At 49.9% G+C, this 19,342-nt stretch overlaps 1 protein-coding gene across 2 annotated transcripts in view; it reads right to left on the reverse strand.

Moving 5' to 3' along the window:
- TRIM50 (tripartite motif containing 50) overlaps positions 1-18,565 on the reverse strand; it is a 360,887-nt gene extending 342,322 nt beyond the window's left edge. Inside the window, exon 1 of one of the 2 annotated variants that reach the window (XM_069614781.1) lies at positions 18,267-18,565. The gene's annotated coding sequence lies outside the window, so the exon portion shown is untranslated. Of the gene's footprint in view, positions 1-18,234 lie in introns of both variants that reach the window. The other variant, XM_069614782.1, reaches the window with a different exon arrangement.
- Between the last annotated feature and the right edge of the window lie 777 nt (positions 18,566-19,342).

Here is a 19,342-nt window from a genome sequence, read left to right on the forward strand (position 1 = left end):
CTCAGAGGTTATCTGGACGGTAACATGGTTATGGGCTGATCCGACCTTCAAAGTCTCCTGCTGGAGCTTCCTTATTTTTCGTTTCCAAAAAAGATTCGAAGGACCTAAGACCTTGCATTGATTATCGAGGCTTAAATAAAGTCACTGTTAAGGATCGTTATCCGATGCCCTTGATAACGGAGATCTTACAAGCCGTCCACGGTGCAACAACGTTTACCAAGCTTGATTTAAGGAACGCCTACCACCTTCTCCGAGTGCAGAAAGGAGATGAATGGAAGACTGCCTTCCGGACTCCGTTCGGGCTCTTTCAGTATCAGGTCATGCCATTTGGGTTGGTGAATGCCCCTTCTATTTTTCAACGGTTTATGGACAGACTGTTCTCCGATTTGTTGTGCCAAACAACTCTAATGTATCTTGACGATATACTAGTATTTTCCAACAATGCCAAAGAACACTAGGAACATGTCAAGGAAGTTTTCTGTAGGCTTAAGAACAATCACTTATCCGTCAAACTTGCTAAATGTGTGTTCTCCGCTTCATCCATACCTTATCTGGGTTATATCTTGTCCAGCAGGGTATCTCAATGGACCCCGACAAGGTGTCGTCTATCCTAGAATGGCCTTACCCTCTTCAGTGAAAGAAATTCAAAGATTCCTGGGTCTGGCGAACTTCTATCGTAGGTTCATTCCCAATTTCTCCCAGAAGATCCTGCCCATCACTACTCTCCTCAAGAAATCTTCTGAGCCGTTCAGATGGTCGGCTGAGGCCGAGGATAGCTTTGGGGATCTTAAGAACGCCTTTTGTGCTGCACCCATATTACTAGAGCCTGACCAGGAGCTGCCCTTCATCCTGGAGACCGACGCCTCTGCTGCTGCCATAGGAGCTGTCCTTCTCCAAGAGGTTCGGGGAGTAGAGCATCCTGTCGCCTACTTCTCGAAGACACTTAACGCCAGTCAAAGAAACTACTCTGTCATTGAACGAGAATTACTTGCAATGAAATCGGCTTGTGTGGAATGGCGGCATCTCCTTCAGGGAGGCAGGTATCCATTTACAATCCGGACAGATCACAAGAACCTGCAAGTCCTGAGGCAATTCGAATGCTACAACACCCGACAGGCCCGATGGGCTCACTTCTTCGCCCAATTCGATTTTCACATCACTTATATCCCAGGAAAGCTGAATGTGTTGGCTGACTCCCTTTCACGGCGTTGTGATTACCTACCCGATTTCAAGTCTCCTTGTGAACACATGTTTCCCCGACCCAGAAGTATCAGAATGGTTTCGGCGTTCCTCAGTCAGGTAAAAAATGAATCGGGAGGGCGCTTTGAAGTAGAGAGACATCCCAAAGGCTTGGCGTACGAAATTAGAGATGGTCTATATCTGGTCAAGGGTAGACTCTACCTACCCACGCCTGCCTTTCGCAAGATGGCTTTGAACTGTTGTCACGACACAAAACTTGCTGGTCATCGGGGCGGTACAGGCACTCTGGAATTCCTTCGTCGTCACTTCTACTGGCCTAGAATGAGGGAGGACGTTGATCGTTATGTTCAATCCTGTATCATCTGCCTCCGAAATCCCCTCGTCAACGACCTATTGGATTACTCGAACCATGTGCTGTGCCTGACGGCCCCTGGAGCTCAATCTCTACTGATTTCATTGTGGATCTCACAGGGGTGCACATGTATAATGATGGTGGTTGATTCATTTACTAAAATGGCTCACTTTTCCCCTTTGCCCGGAGTTCCCACTGCAGCCAACATGGCCGAAGTATTTCTCCAAGACATCTTTAGACTGCACGGTATGCCCTCTAAGATCATCTCTGACAGGGGAAGTCAGTACACCTCTCATTTTTGGAAGGCTCTCTGTGAGCGGCTGGGGATTGAAAGAGCTCTCACGTCGGGGTTTCACCCCCAGTCGAATGGACAAACTGAACGGCTAAATGGAACTCTACAACAATACTTAAGGTGTTTTACTAATTCCCAACAAGACAACTGGCACTCGTTATTGGCTCTGGCCGAATTCTCCTACAACAATTCCGTGCACTCAGCTCTAGGGGTTAGTCCATTTTTCTGTAATTATGGCTACCATCCCCGGTCTATTCTTCCTGTCTCCTGTCTTTCTACTAATGTACCATCTGTAGATTCCTCACTCACCCGCCTCAGAGTGATACACAAGAAGGCTAGGGAAAGCCTTCAGGCAGCGCAGGAACGCTATAGGTCCCAAGCCAACAGACATTGTCAACCCGTACCAGGTTGGGAGGTGGGTTCTAGAGTAATGCTTTCTACAAGATACTTACCTCGTTGGGCCCATCCATACAAGCTATCCCCGAAGTTTTTAGGGCCTTATAAGATTGTACAAAGGATCAACCATGTGGCTTTCCGTCTTAAACTCCCTGCCAGCCTGAACAGAGTTCATCCTGTCTTCCATGCTTCTCAGCTTAAGCCCTTTCATGTTGATACCTGGAGGCGTCAAGCTGAGAGAGATACTGTTCCTCAGGATTCCACTCCGGAAGAATACGAGGTAGCTCAAATATGCGACTCCAGGTATAGTAGAGGCAAACTAAAATACCTTGTACGATGGAAGGGCTTCCCCTCCTCTGAGAATTCCTGGGAACCCATCTCCCATATTTCTGCCCCTACACTGTTGCGCAAGTTTCACTTTTACCATCCAGGCAAACCAGGGGGAGGGTCTCTTGGGAGGGGGAATACTGTCATGCCACGCGGCACTTGGCGCCTGTGGAACCGCTGGCGGCGCGGACATTATTCCGCCGTGCACGCTGGTAGCCTGTCACGCCCACCTGCAGCTCTGCCCGTGCGTATGCGCGCTTACGCGGCCCGGAGTTTAAATACAGCTCCTTCCGGGTTGTGTACGCGTTGCAACGCTTCCGGTTTCCTTTGTTAGTGCTGTCTGCCTTTTTGCCTGCTCTTCCCTCGCTCGCACTTGCTGCAGTATTACCCGATCTCTATCGGGTCCTTGTCCTCTTCCCCTTGTCTTGCCTGCTGCCCTTTTTTCTTCTACTATTTTCCTTCCTCTCTCCTCGCCACCCTCCTTCTCCCGTCCCTTCTCTGCTTCCGTCCTTCTTCCTTATTTTTTCCCCTTCCTGTTTTTCTCCTTCTGCCTGCCTCCTTGTGTACCAGACCTAGGCCTGTTTTCTTGGATTGCTGATTCTTCTGATTCGGATACCTTCCTCTGTGATCTCCCGTGTACCAGATCCCGGCCTGTATAAGGACTGCCTATTCTATTTTGCTTCACCTATGACTTGGTTCCCCTTGTGAGATTCCATACTACTTACTGACTACCTTCCTCCGGAGCCTCATCCTTTCTACCACGGAGTTCAGCTTCAGCCGACTGCATTCTCCCAGAATACCAGCTCATTCCTTAGGAGAGTCACGCAGGTCGCTTAGGGGTTTTTTGTGCCTTTTGGCTTTTTCCCCTTCCCGACGTTCCCGGGAGGAGGCACCGGGAACCCTTTTTGGGTGACACGGTGGCTTCCTTCCATGGGCGCCCCTACCTACATAAAAAAAAGGAGTGACCAAGAAGTAAAGGAAAGAAGGGTACAGGAAGAAGAGACGAAGGTGAGAAGTTAGGGGAGGGTGGTGAATCGGATTCTACGTTCTCTGACGAGGATATCACCGATCCTGGTGACATACACAACCAAGTTTGTTTCCGAATAGGTCAACATGTCGATTCACGCAAACACAGCTAACCCGGGGCTCGACGTCATAGAACTCGTATTAATGGAGGACGGGTATAAGCATGAGGAAGTGGCGGGATCAACATCGGCAGGGCATTTTATGGATGCCCAATCATGGGCAGAATACACCGCCCTTGCGGAGGTCATAGGGTGGCAGGCAGCCATTACCAGGATGGGTGGCCCATCACCGACTGTTATGCTTGATTTATGCTTGAATCAAAATGGCGCGGGTGTGCAATGCATTCTGGGAGCGCTCGGAGCCATTTTGGATATTTACTTCATACTGCAGTGAAACGCTGCACGCATTTTGCTGAGTGTTAGATTCACAGTACTGAGACAAACATGCTTTTCCAAACCTGGTATGCGGTCAAGGCCATTTCTGCTGGGAAAGCTAACATTGTTATGGCTTGCTACTGTTCTCCATGGAGTGTGTTTTTAGAGAAGGGAGGCACTGTGTTTCTTGGGGGGAGCTCTCCATTGACCCAGCTGGCAACCGACGGCTGTTCCTCAACTGCGCAAGTGCAATTTCCAGAATGTTCGAGAATTAACTCCCCTTTGTGGAGTGTGTATATATGCGGAAACCCGGAGGTGGTCAGGTGAGACTTCAGCCGGAGAAGGACGCTTACGTCCGGCCTTCCTGTGAGCTGTGGTGCTCTCGGCCTGGCTGTTCCCAGGGTCTTCCAGCCGCTTCTGGACGAGATGAGGAATCCTGTTACGCTCACGGTGATGTATTTCTTTTTGACTTCTTTACTTCTTCTGTGATATATGTCCTTATTATCTTTATGAGTTATTTCTATGTACTTGTAATCTTTGAATAAATAGCCGTAAAGAGCTGATTATCTTCTAAAGAGTGCGTGGCTGTGAGTTATTGTGTCTGTCTGTTTATGGTTCAAAGTATTTGCTCTATAATTACATTGGTGATTTATGGTTGTTCCGTGCACTTTTCGGGGAAGAGAAATACACCGACCAATATGAACATAACCCCTGCGTCCAACCCGGAGGCGGACAAAACAGTCAATGAGGCCAAAGACCTTTCACGCAATGAGATCGCCATTGGGGCCCACCTCCCGCCATCGAGTGGCGGCCAGGAGGTTGGCACCACTCGAAAAAGAACGGCAAAGACAAGCAGGGGCCCACACCAAAAGAAAACAAAAAGGGATCTGGAGGAGGAGTTAGCTGCATTGAAGGCACGCTTGGGGGTGCCACCCGCGGGCCCCCATGGCGCCCCCAAAGCCCCGCTGCCCACGCTACAGCCGCATAATCTCGCGCCCAAGACTTTGCCTAAACTGCTCACTCCCCCTGATAGGGAGGGGGTGCTGGCTTGAGCAACGTGCCCTCGAACAGGGATGGTGAGTCGGAATTAATACAAAGGATTGCAAGGGCGGTGTTAGCACTACAAGAAGCAAAGGCTACACCAGCCCCCACAGTTGCCAACAACATGGGGCCAGTCACTACGGGGGCAAGCAATGTGTGGCGAGGGAGGAAACAAGCAGCAAGCAATAGCAGGCCACCCATCAGCGCAGCGCTAGGGAGCGGGGTGGGCACCCAGGGGAACCTGGAAAGGGGGGGGCAGGCCCAAGGAACATCACAAAACTACCAGCAGTAACAGGGGACGATTACTCTACCTGGCTCCTCCCCAAATGGGTAAAGGACCAGATATGGCCAGGGAAATTCATAGATTTATTGTTCCTTCTCGAGCATGAAATGAAAGGCCAGGACACTTTGCAAGAAACAGGTGGGAGGGAGACAGTGAAGGCCAGGAAGAGAGTGTGACCGGTGGAAACACTGGCAAACTGGCTGGCGGCATTCAAACTACTGGCCCAAACTATCTATCAAAAGGACCCAACCCTAGGGCCGGCACTAATGGGGTACAGGGCATGTGTCATACACAAACACAACCAACCAGGGAGCAACGAATGGCTCCTGAGGGACCAGCGCTTCTGCGTCAGGATGGAACATGACCCTGACCTCAAATGGAACCACAAATCCGTGGAGGACTGGCTGGGGTCCACCAAGGGGACCATTGAGCAGGCAGACGGCACGATCAGTCTAGCTGGAGGGCGCGGCAACCACCGTGCCGATCTAGGTGAGGGATTCTCGTCAGGGGGGGCTGGACCTACTATGCCACCCATAGCCCCTAAACCGGGAGCATCAAGGGAAGGAAAGGGCGAGCCAGCCGCATGGGGACACGGGAACAACATGCCACAACAGGGCCGGTCAGTCATGGGATCAGCATTGATGGCACCTGGGGCCAGTCAAGCACAAGGGACTCCGAGGGTGGGGGGTGGAGGGCTGGGGAATCATCCCAATGGAAGGGTCCCGCTTTATTGCAGATTCTACAATGATGGGCTATGCAATTGGGGCACAAACTGCAAGTTCAGGCACACATGCTCCCTGTGTGGGGCACAAGGTCACCCAGCAAGAAGTTGCAGGGGGCGGGCGATGGCAAATGAAGCCAACACAATAAGACTTTCCCAGCAGGGGGCACAAGGCTCCCGGCACCATACTGTTGTTAATTACATTCAATGCAAATGTCCGAGTAAGCATGCTGTACACTAGAATAAACATTTATTTCTTCAAGGTGGCTATTTATCTGGTACTTCGAGAAGAGAATGGTCAAGGGCACACACACACCGGCGGGAGCAAACAAGCAAAGACACAATTTTAATACAGGACCGCCAGGGGGCAAGGGCGCGGCGGATATGGGGGGGGGTAGCCAACAGACTGGACAGAAAAGATCTTTCTCCGATCAAGTTCGATAAGCTGCTCCCTTGGCTATCACGGTATCCTTTGTCTCAAGAAAGAGACCTTTTGGTTGGGGGTTTCACGGGGGGTTTCACATCCCCTACAAAGGGCCCATAGGAGCCAGAACACCGAACAACCTAAAATCAATCAATGAGTGGCCCGTGGTGGCCCGGGATAAGATCAGTAAAGAACTGCCATTGGGCAGGATAGCGGGCCCGTACCAGGCAGCACCATTGAATGATCTGATTATTTCGCCATTAGGGATCGTACCAAAAAAAGAAAGGGGCAAATTCCGCCTCATCCACAACCTATCCCACCTAAAAGGGGGGTCAGTCAACGACTGGTTGGACGAGGCAGATTGTTCAATGTCGTACGCGTCTTTCGACCAAGCGGTCTGCCTTGCCCGAATAGCAAGAACGGGGGCTCTACTAGCAAAGGTGGACATAGAGGCAGCTTTCAGGCTACTACCCGTGGATCCGGACAGCTTTTTCCTGGGTTTTCAATTTCAGGGGCAGGTGTATGTAGACAAATGCATGCCGATGGGGTATAGTATTTCCTGCATGTACTTTGAAGCTTTCAGCTCCTTTCTGGAATGGGCACTGAACGAACTGGAGAGCAGGGGAGGCAAAACTCATTATCTAGATGATTTGTTGTTTGTCGGTAGGCGCGCCTCAGACGTATACTCCTCACTATTACAAAATGTTATCACCCTAGCCGAGGAACTGGGGGTACCACTAGCAGGGGAAAAGACGCAAGGGCCATGCACAAAATTAACCTACCTGGGGATTGACATAGACACGGAGGTGGGGGCATGCCGCTTACCCAGTGAAAAAATAGAGGAATTCATTGCCAACATCAATGCGGCATTATCAAGCGACAGGACCACCGTAAAGACCATCCAATCCTTAGTAGGAAAATGTAACTTTGCTGCCAGGGTCATCCCGGCAGGGAGCGTTTTCGCAAGGCGGCTGGCCGCAGCAACTGGGGGTACAGCGAAGGGCTTGCACAAAATACGCATGGGGACAGGCCTGAAGGAGGATCTGAAGGTATGGCGCACATTTTTGAGGGACTTTAACGGGGTATGCTTATGGCAGTCACGATGGACAGCGTGCGCACAACTACAGCTGTTCACCGACACCGCAGGCCGGGTGGTGTTTGGGGCCATCTTGGGTAGGCAATGGTGCAGGGGTGATTGGCCGAATGCATGAAACAGGAATGGCTTGAGCAAGAACATAAACGTACTGGAATTATTCCCGGTGGTTGCAGCACTGCATATTTGGTCGCGCGATTTGACGAACAAACGCCTGGTGGTTTGGTCAGACAACATGGCAGTATTCCAGGCGGTAAACACCAATTCAGCACGATTCCTCGCCACTCTGTGCTTGCTGCGCCATTTGGTCCGCAAATGTTTAAACATGAATGCAGCAGTGAAAGCGTGCCACATACCCGGGGTTGTTAACACAGTGGCCAACGCTCTTTCTCGTTCACAGATGACACATTTCAGGAAAGCGCATCCTCAAGCACTGCCCACCATGACTCCGTTCACCGACCAACTGTGGCAGCTATTGAGTTGGGAGAAGGAATGCGACAGCTAGCCTTAAGGTCACTGGCGGGAAGCACAAGAGCCAGATACAGGGCCAACTTTAACACATTCTTAGAGAACATAAAAAAAATGGGGGAAGCTAGCGACGAAGAGAAGGTGGACTGTTTTGTGCTCTGGGCTAAAGGGGTGGGAAAATCGAGGTCATGGCTCGCGGCGCACCTGAGCGCAGTGACATTTCACAGTCAATTAGCAGGGTGCCACGATCCAACCAAAGGCTTTCTGGTGAGGGCGGCACTGAAAAGTTGGGACAGGGAGTCACCACAATCAACGACAGAGAGGAGACCCATCGATTTCGAACTGCTAAAGAAAGTCATGTCTGCAACGGCTGTGGTCTGCTACTCATGGCACGAAAGCACCATGTTCAAAGCATGCTTTGCTTTGGCCTTCTTCAGGGCACTACGGGTCAGCGAACTGGTGGCAAGAGCAAAAGGAGACCACAACTGCAGGGCCCTGCTGGTTGGAGATGTATCATTAAGGGACGAGATATTATACGTCACCGTAAGGCTATCCAAGACAGACCAGGGTGTTAAGGGCTGTGAGCTGGCATTGGCTAAACTAGGCCAGGAAGCTTTCTGCCTAGTGGCAACCATGGCAGCGTAACTAGTGGCCAGGGGCGGGGGATCAGGCTACTTGTTCACGCATGAGGATGGAGCACCCCTCACGCAGTTTCAATTCAGAAGGGTGTTAGCCGCAACCCTGGCAAGATCCGGCGTCGACCCGGCACAATACTCCACTCATTCGCTCCGCATAGGTGCAGTGACAACAGCGAGCAGGTAGGGTTTAGGGGATGACATGGTCAAAAAGATTGGGAGATGGGACTCGGATAAATTTAAACTGTACGTACGGTAACCTTACGATGCGGGCCTCGGGAGGGCAGGATTGTGGGACGTAGCGGCACCTTTGGACCAACCATGCTTGATACTAAAGCAACCTCTCATGTCTTCACAGTAACCACCCGGGTATGGGTCGTGGGACATTCCTTCGTGTCCAGGGCAGCAGTAAGAGTGACGACAGCATTTAGAGACTACAACCTGGGCCTCCAAAACACACAGATTAGGTGGATCGCAAAGGCAGGCCTTCAAAGCAACCAACTATGGGGCACATTGGAACAAGCGGCTCAGCAACACCCTTCACCCGACATTTTGTTGCTACACATTGGGGCAATGACTTGGTTGCAAAAGGCAAAAGGGAGTTGACGGAACTCCTGAGATTGCTCCTCACAAGGATTGGGGGGTGTTCCAGGGCACTGAGGTCATGTGGTCTGAAATGACCCAGGCAAGAGTGGAGAGGGGCACTACGTCACGGGGCAATAGAGGTGGCAAGGAGAAAGGCCAACTCCAGGATGGGGGGTTTCTTGAAAAGCAGAGGAATGGTATGGGTCTGCCACCCACTCATCATCTTAAAGGCACCCGGTTATTTCGGGGGGAGGGGACAGCACACACCTGTCCGATGTGGGCACCGCACTCATGTCCTTGGAATGGAGGGAGGCCCTTAAAAATGAGGTTGCACCTAAAGGCCGCTTGTGGGTACTGGCCAGGTCGGGGGGGACCCCCTTCCCCCCACCACCTCCCACCAAGGGGGTGAGGGCCTGAGGACCAGCAACGAATAGAGCGCCTGAAAGGGAGCGACCTGCGCAGGCTGGGGGGAACTCTCCGCCGCCGGCAACCAGCAGAGAGTCTTGGAGGAGTCACAGGTCGATCCCTTTAGCAAAGCACTGGCAGGCCCATAGGGGAATGCTCAGCCAACAGCTTAGATCCTACGGCGCCCCAAGAGTACCAGACTCAGGGGAGGCCCTGGGGAAAAAGGGGAGGGATTTAGGGGACTTGGAAGCCATTTCCAACCCAAAAATGCGGCGGGGGGGTGGGGAAGAAAATAAAACAAACTCACAACAAAGGTCTTCAAGGGAAGTCGGGGGGAGCAAGAGGAAAGTATGGTGGTTCAGGTAACGTTGCCAAACAAAACAGTAGGGGGGGAGTCTTTACGGAAGGAGGGAGACACAGAGGGAAATGTGGGGGGTCAAAGACATGGCTGGAAGGCGACAAGAGGGACAAGGGGGGGGCACTAGGTCCAAGGAAGCGAAGGGGGGGCAAGGCCCAATGCTGGGGATAATAGAAGGGGTACTTGGGGGAAAACGAGAGAACGGGGGTGGCAGTCTTTGGGGGAGAATGGAACCCAGGGAACTGTAGGGGGAGAAAGTCGGGGGGGGACCCAATGCAAAAGAATATGGCACCAGGAGAGGGGAGGAGCAAGCCTGAGAGAAGGAGGGTTAGGGTTAGGGATTACGGAACTTGACGGGGGTGAGGGCGCTGGGTAAGATCTCAGAGGAGGGCCTGGGGGGAGGGCACTGGGAGTAGGGGTAATAAGGCGGAGCTCTGCCCTGGGGACAGCAAGGCAGAATGGGGACACCTGGGGCCTGAAGCATGGAAGTAGGGCTAGGGTAGAAGCAGCACAGTTGGGGACCGGAGCACAGAGTAGAGTAGAAATGTGCGCTAGGATAGCTGGACATCGCAAAGCGATGACTGTATAGGTAGGTAGAAACGTGTTAGTCGGCACCGGAAGGTGGTGTCTGTATAGAATACATGATGTGGGGTGAGTGATATTTTGGGGCACCAAAAAGTGGTGTCTGTATAGGAACCTACGTAATAGTGTGGCACCAGAGGGGCTGCCTGTTTTAGCTAGAACCAGGATATAGGACACCGAGAAGAGTGTCGGGGGGGTTAGGAACAGGTACCTTAGAGCAAAGGGGGGAAATGTCAAGAAGTGCGATACAAGGCAACATATCGAATGGCCATGGGTGGAGAGAAGTTGGTAGCAAGGGCCGGGCTCAACCTGAGGCGTCCACCGGACGCGGACGGTGGGGGTGGTGGACAAGGGATGCATACCTAGGTAGCCTCACACAGTGTAGAAGAACCTGTGGTGTGGTGAATTTACGGATCGCCTGTAAGATAACTCCAAGACTTTATATAAATACAGCTGCTGTGGCATTAAGATTTTCAACCTTTATATTGTGTGGCTCGTTATTTCAGATTATCAAATTACTGGCAGATCCAGGTGCAGGGAGGGTGGCGGGGGGATGGGAGAAGGGAGGAGGGGGAGCCGTGGCAATGGGATGCCCCCGCTATGGCGGGCGAACGTGCCAACGCAGGAGGCCTGGCGGGCGCTGCCCCTTAGTGGGGGTTGCCCAGCCAACCTCCTCCCCCTCCTCAGAAGCGGGGGGGCGGGCCCAAAATGCAAGGGGAAGGCCTGCCCCTGGAAGTGGGAGGGAACACAGCAGGAAGTAGGACGGGGCGAGGAACCGAGGGAGAGGGAGGCCCTATAAAGGATCAGTCGAACGGGCAACTAACTCTCACTCCCTCGGCACCTGGCCCCTCCTGAAGAATGCATTTTGGTTTTCCTACCCTCCCTCCCAAAATCCAAAATGTTGGCTCTAACTTGTCTTTTGTTTTTCAGGTCGCCCAGCGGAGTTACATTGCGATCCCTTTAGCAAAGCACTGGCAGGCCCATAGGGGAATGCTCAGCCAACAGCTTAGATCCTACGGTGCTTGACAGGGGTGAGGGCACTGGGTAAGATCTCGGAGGAGGGCCGGGGGTGGACAAGGAATGCATACCTAGGTAGCCTCACACAGCATAGAAGAACCTGTGGTGTGGTGAATTTATGGATCGCCTGTAAGATAACTCCTAGACTTTATATAAATAAAGCTGCTGTGGCATTAAGATTTCCAATCTTTTCATTGTGTGGCTCGTTATTTCAGGTTATCAAATTACTGGCAGATCCAGGCGCTGTGAGGGTGGGGAGGTGTGGGGGGGCGGCCCGAGCAGGGCAGGCCAGACAGGAGAAGGGAGGAGGGGGAACATTGGCAATGGGATGCCCCCGCTAAGGGCAACACACCAAAGTGCTAAGGAACTAGCAAGTGCTGCTCCCTCCGGCAGGAAGTGGGGCAAGTAGCAGTACAAAGAGCACAACAAGGTGCGAATGGCTGTCGGTACCAGCTGGCCGGGGGGACAACAAAAGCCCCCAGAAACATATGTATGGCATAAGGCAAAACTTGGAGAATAAAAGAGGGCACTAGGGAGAGAGAAATCAGTTCTTCGATACTCTGGACGGATCACCATAGTTATTCTGCGGACGCAGAAGACTTTCTTTTCTCATAAATCCGAGACCGTGAGCTTTACCCTGCTCCGGGTTGGGATTTGTCAACCCGTGCTTCGCTACAGATTGACACAGCGATTTTGGTTGCGTAGGAGCCGGCGGAAGCCAAGAAAGCTGCATCACTTTGGTAAAGCGGAGAATAAGATCAGAAAGTCTTACTTAATGAGTCGCTGAAACTGACTGAAAGTTTCAGCCGATTTTTGAACAAATTGTGAGAAAGCTGACATCCAAAGAAACTCACTGCCAGCACAGGAGCCCTGCCACCGACCAGGATGCGCGGGTAATCAGCATGAATCCAAGCGGCAGGAGAGCAGGGAGAAAATACTGCTGGGGCACAGGACAAGCAGTGAGAAAAGTAAACCCGGTGCGAAGTGGAGCATAGGAGGCTACAGAAAGGTTGCCGCCCAGAATGAAGCAGAGGAAAGAGCCCAGCCGGAGTTGCCATGACAACAAAACTGCTCAAGCAGGCGCAGGAGGCAAGTTCACATCGGAGGAGAACCAAACAGAGATAATTGTCAATTTCACAGGCGCAGGTGAACAAGCCTGTTTTAATAGCACAGCGCATGCAGTGCAAAAAGTTTAAAGCCCAAAATCTAACATCACGGATAAAAAAGAAAGATATCTGGACACAAGACTGCGCACGCAGTGCAAAAACAATGGCTAGCAAGAAGGGATCAATGTTGCTGGAGTGGGCAACAGCAGCTGAGAAGGTGCACGGCTCGGCATGGGTAGAAAAAAGGCTGGGAGAAGATTCAGTTGAAGAAGAGGAGGAGATTGTAGAGCTTGAGGAGGCAGTGGAACCACCGACAAAGAAAGCCGAAGAGAACAAGAACCCAGCTACAGCAGAGAAGCAAGTGACATCAGGCGGGGGGGGGGGAACACAAAGAAAGGTAAAAAAGAAGCACACATTAATGAAATTATGGATAATTTTGCAACCAAGTATTTCATGCAACAAGAAATGTTAGTGAATGCAACATTTGAGAAGATGGTGACTGACTTAGGGGTAAAGCAACTAAAGGCCACAGGGCAAAACAATATTGATGAACAAGGGGAAGAGAGTGTGGTCACTTAAGGGCAATGGGAGGGGGTCCCAGTGCCACCCAAATTGATGCGGTATACCCTACCACAGATCGGGCCATAATATCTGCGCCTTCAGCAGAAGGCGCAGGTCCAACACCAGACATCAGCAGGAAGGACGCTGTGTCAAACACCCCGCAAGAGCGAAGCCTTGTGGTGACAACCCCACAATTACTAGAAAATGTCTGGAAAAAGAGATATTAAAAAGATTTAAGAGATCATTGGCTTGGAATATTGAACATGTGGCTAAAGAAACAATATGGAGGAAAGACTACATAGAAATGTTCTCATTACTAGAGGCTCAACAAAAAGGTTATGATGTGTTTAGGGATCCCAAAAAATCGAAGGAAAATATTGTCAAGAAAATGACAGGTTGAGCACAATTGGGATAACTGGTTAAAGGCATTCAACAGAATGGCAACAGTGATTTTAGAAAAAACTCCAAATGAAGGCAGGGCACTATTTACTTACGATAAAATACAGGAAGTTAGGGACGTTTTCGGAGGAGAAGCCTGGCTCATCTATGACAAACAGTTTAGGCGGGCGATGTCAGTGTGCCCAGAAATAGAATGGGATGAAGTATAGAATAGTCTATAGATTCAGGAGGTGCTTAAAGCCAAAACCCCATGCAGTGCAGAGAAGAGGACAAGTCACACAAAAAACCCACAGGCAAGCAATGGGAAAGGCACAGATTCAGAACACCAGAATAAGTACGAGAAAAAGCAGCCATGGGTGGCTAGGTCAAATACCCACAGCCAAAGTACAAGCAAACCACAACACCAACAGGAGCAAAATTACTTGTTGGAAATTTGAGAAATATCCCTGTTCATGGGGTAAGGAGTGCAGATATAAGCATGCTTGCACAGAATGCAGAGGGTGGGGGACACACAGCAGAAACGGATGCACCAGATTACCAAGTAAAGGCCCCAAAAAAGAACAAAGAGAGCCCAAGTACAAAAGCTAACGTGTTACACAAAGAACAGGTAAAGAGGGTAGTCAGGGTGATTTATAAATTATTAAAGGATCCTCAACACCAGGGAGAACAACCATTAAAGCCACAAAATGCATCTAATAACAGCATACCCGGACAAGGAGATAAGGCAAGCTATTCAAAGGACAAGGGTCCAGGCTGATACCAAAAAATTTGAAATCTGCTAAAGAGAATCCAACAATAGTAAGGAAAAAAATACAAAAATAATTACCATTATACAGGATTGGAGGGTGCTGGGAAGCCATTCAGGAAACACATCTGGTCACCGCTGGGTCTGGTACCCAAAAAGGAACCGGGGCAATTTAGATTAATACATCATTTGTCCTACCCTCAGGGCCAGTCAGTAAATGATGGGATACCCGAAACGGAAACCGCAGTGACATACACACATTTCCACGAGGCACTTTGAATAATTAAAAAATGTGGAGAAACACTTTAATGGCTAAATTAGACATAGACATAGATATAGGCTTTTAGATTACTGCCAGTAGACCCTAATTCACAACCCTTGATAAGGTTCACGTTTGAAAATAAATTGTACGTAGACAAGTGCCTGCAGATGGGGTGTGCGATATCATGTGCACTACTTGAACAATTCAGTTCATTTTTTCAATGGGCATTCTTGATAAAATAACCAGGTTCCCAGGTGATACACTACCTGAATGATTTCCTGCTGATAGGGCAGCCAGGAATAGGGGAATGCCAGGTATCACTGTCAGAAATTATAAAAATGGCAGCACTGTGGGGCATACCGCTGTCAAATGAAAAGACCACTAACCAGCCACAAGCATAATTTTCCTGGGCATAGAGGTAGACTCAGCTGCAGGGAAATGTGGGATCCCAGCTGGGAAATTAGAGGAACTACTCTGAAGACTCAGAGCACTGAGAGGAAAAGATAAGGGAACCGGTAAGGAAATACAGTCACTAGAGGGTAACCTCAATTTTGCAGCCAGAGTGATTCCTCAAGGGAAAGTGTTTTTAAGGGGCCTGGAAATGAAGACTAAAGGCTGCAAGAAACCCCACCTACACATAAGGTTGGGGGAAGAAGTTAAGAGAGAAAAATTGGTATGGGAGGAATTTCTGGCAAATTTCAACGATACAACTATATGGCGCACGCCAGTAAACACGGACAATAAGAGCATTCTATTTACTGATGCTGCTGGGAGCAAAGGGTTTGGAGTAATACTGGGCATGGCATGGTGTGCGGGGTCATGGCCAGAAGCATGGCATGCACAAGGTCTGACTAGAAACATTACACTATTAGAGATCATCCCCATCTGGCTGGCGCTCCATATTTGGGGTGACCGGTTAGCAAACACTTTGCTTATTGAATGGTTAGATAACATGGCGGTAGTAGGAATCATAAACAGGAGATCAACCACGTGCCACCTGGTTTTACATATCCGAAGGGCCATGACCATCATAACTCTTAAAAGAAACATTGAAATAAGGGCAAAGCACATTTCTGGCACAGACAATAACATTGCGGGTGCATTATCCCGATTTCAGTGGAACACATTTCGTCAAATGAGCCCAGAGGCAGACACATACATGACAAAAGTTCCAAGAGAATTCTGCGAGATACTGGCGGAGAAATAAAGGCAGCATCTACGCTAACGCCAGACGGCAGGGCCGAGATGCATCAGCAGCAGTTACACACATCTCAGAGACGGGTGGCAGCAGGAGCAAGTCTCCGGCAGAAAATACAGACCTTGCAACAGGGTTATAATTGGGTATCGCAAAGACGGCTTTGGCAAGCAACACTGCAACGCAATATAGTAAGTATCTGGAAACGGTACTAAAGGCCACAGGTTTATCGCATTCAGAATCAGTAAAGACAAATAAGATTAATACATTTCAGGAATGGGCGTACAACCAGGGGAAGAAAAAGATTGGGCAAAAGGGCACCTAACAGCGGTAACTTTTTTACAAAAATTCAAGGAGGATCAGACCCAACCCGCAGCTAATAAGGTACGCACTGAAAGGTTGGGGGAAGTTGGAGAGCCCACAGAAGGACAAAAAGCACACTTTGAATTTTGAGAAAATAGCAATTTTAATAGGGGTGCGAGATACAGGGTGCTCACAACCGTATGACACAAATCTATTTAGAGCAGCATTTACCATTGCATATTTTGGGGCTTTCAGGCTAAGCCAGATCATTGCTTCAAGTACTAAAGCCAGCGATGATTTGGGCATATTGGATGCTTAAGTAAAAGAAGACAGTATTGCAAAAGAAGTGCAAACATCCAAGATAGGTTGCAAAAGAGAAATTAATATATGCTGCACAGAGGACAAAGCAAACAGTCTGGTGCAAATCACCAACCAGTACATCAAGAGCCGCAGGCATGTTGGGGGTCGTTTCTTGGTACACAGGGACAGCAGTGCTTTAAGTCCATTTCAATTTAAAGCTGTACTCATAAAAACCATTGTAAAAGCAGTATGGGACAGCAGGGAGTATGGAACTCACTCCCTCAGAATAGGGGCAGCAACAACCGCTTTGCAGGAGAGGCTGGGGGGCCCAAAAAGTCAAAACAATTGGGGGTTGGAAATCAGATTGTTACAAATATTAGATAAGACCAGAATTAATATGATTCTTTCCACGCAAACAGATTGAGATGTCCCTTTCAGGTCAGCCTGGATAATAGGACACTTGTTCATTTTCAGGACAGGGAGATGGTCAGAAGACACAAAAGAGAGACCGGCATTCCAAAACACCATCACGGCATGGTGGGGGTACAGGGGCATGAAATGGTCTGAGATACATGACCGTCTCGCAGACTTAGTAGCTTTCAGGGATCCACCCGAATTTTTTATTATACACCTACGGGGCAACGATTTGGTGGAACAAGGAAGAAAACAGTTGCTGGCTGGTACGCCCACTTCCCTGGCAGGCAATGCACACAACTGGAGAGAGACTGAGATATTCTACTCAGCAATGCTGCCCAGAAAGGTATCGTTGGGGGCAAATTCGTACAAAGCTATAGACATAGCAAGGGTAAAGTTCAATAGGAGGGTGGGAAAATTCTGCACAAGTAGGGGAATTTACTTCATCAGGCACAGTGGCATTTCGCTGGCAAACCCCGAGCTGTTCCACTGCGATGGGACACATTCATCAGATAAAGGAAGGGACAATTTCCATGCGGAAATGGTAAACAGTCTGGTTGCGAGAGGGTGTAGATAAGTAACATTTGGGGGAACCTGGTGGCCGATAACCCATCCAGGTGTGGCGGCACGGGCCAGGGACACAATCCTGGACCTCGTGCCCAAAAGTGAACATTGTTTATTATGTGTGCTTTGGTATAAGAAACTGTACAAAATATGTTTTTACAATTATGATATGGGCAATAAAAACCACAGCCTTTTATTGCCAACACCTACACAACGGTTTCAGTCGTCATTGGGTAATCATAATATTGGGGAACAGTCATGTCTCTTGGCGCCACCGATTATGAATTCAGCAGGGAACTCTCAAAGGTAAGCCTACCCCCACACTCACATATCATTCCACCTATAACAGAACTAGGAGGGACTCGGGGAGACCTTGCGCGCCCAATGCTCACTCTTTATAGCCGGCCCAACCATGCTTCTTCAGGCTTTTCTGCATACTTGCAATGTCTGAGAGCAGAGCGCATTGAAGCCGCATTTTAGTAGCACACCTGCTATGCATCGATGACAGCTAAGAAATGATAGCAACTCGTTCCAGCCTCCCCCGCCCCTTACTCTGAAGTTCAAAGCGTGTGAGAGGGAATGTGCTGTCCATTTAATAAGTTAACATTCAAAGACAACCCGCTACCCGTGCTCAACACCCAGGCCCATGCTACTTGCTAAATCACGAAAACTCTCTCGGGTTCAGGAAAAGTTGGCGTCTGGAAAAATCCAACACAATAGATGCACCAAAAACATCTTTCAATATCAGAAACGTGGTTGTGGTCTGATTCGGTCCCCTGCTTATTTTTTTACCGCCGCTTACTCACCTGCTCGGCTGCGCCAGTCTCTTGGCACTCACCTTGAAAGTTGTCCTTAGTTCCACAACGTCTGATCGAAAGTGACTCACTGGCTGCAGAAAGCGAGTCAGGCGAATGCTGGCGAAGCAGGCTATGCTTCCTGGAGCCCGGACTGGACCAGTTCCCATGCCGGGGGCCTCGGGCAAGAGAGGACGGCCGCAGCGGGCGGCTTCTGAAGCCCCACACTCCACCCTCCTCCACGCAGCCTTCAGAACAGGCGACTAGCTAGCCGAGCGAGCGGTCCTCCGAATGCATCGACCCCTTATCACCCACTGGCTTTGTACAAGCCACACAATCATGTGTGTGCATGTCATTTCCCGTACGCATTGCTGCGATTGGACTATGCGGGGGTGTGTGAGTAACCAGAGATTTCCACGGCGGCATGTCGCCACTGCGCACCGTGTTTTTTGGTTGCGACATAATTGGAGTGCCACACGCCGAATTCCCCACCCTGACACCTCACGGAAAATAGAATGCCGAGTTCTTATCTGGCCACGCAAGCCTTTGTTGCTTTCCCCGTGCTGTTTTTGAGGGAATTGGGTACAACCAGAAGGTACTGGGTTGAGAAAACTATATATTTTAAGCTTTTGGGTGGAGTAAATGTGCAGCTCAGCCTACAGCAATACACAGACGACCACCCAGGTGATTAATCTAAGCAATGGCAGATTTAAGGCACCGGCCGCCGAGTGGGCAAAAATAAGAGGGCCCCAGGTGGGCGAGGCATGGAGGCGGAGCCTAGAGGGGCCAGGGCTGCACAATGATGAACTTTAGGGACAAATGCTACTTTTTTTAAAGTTGTGTTTTTGTTTTGTTTTGTTACAGTTTTCTGTGTTGGGGTCTGACTCTAGTTAGAGACAGCTGGTCCCCCTCGCCAGGTTTTGCTGTCAATGGGGGTAATATTGAAAGATCAAGCGTGAAGCTAATGGAAATGATAGGGCTCAAGGCAATGGGAGGGGACATTACAGGAGGTGGTATCGCATGATAATTCCTATAGCATGCAGAACCATTTTGTGCATGTCCCCGGTGTTCTTACTCCACGCACTTGAAATGTCATTGAACATAACGAATATAAGGGAGT

The sequence above is a fragment of the Ambystoma mexicanum genome, chromosome 9 (genome assembly GCF_040938575.1).
Source record: "Ambystoma mexicanum isolate Mex_15411 chromosome 9, UKY_AmexF1_1, whole genome shotgun sequence".
In the NCBI taxonomy this organism is placed as follows: domain Eukaryota; kingdom Metazoa; phylum Chordata; class Amphibia; order Caudata; family Ambystomatidae; genus Ambystoma; species Ambystoma mexicanum.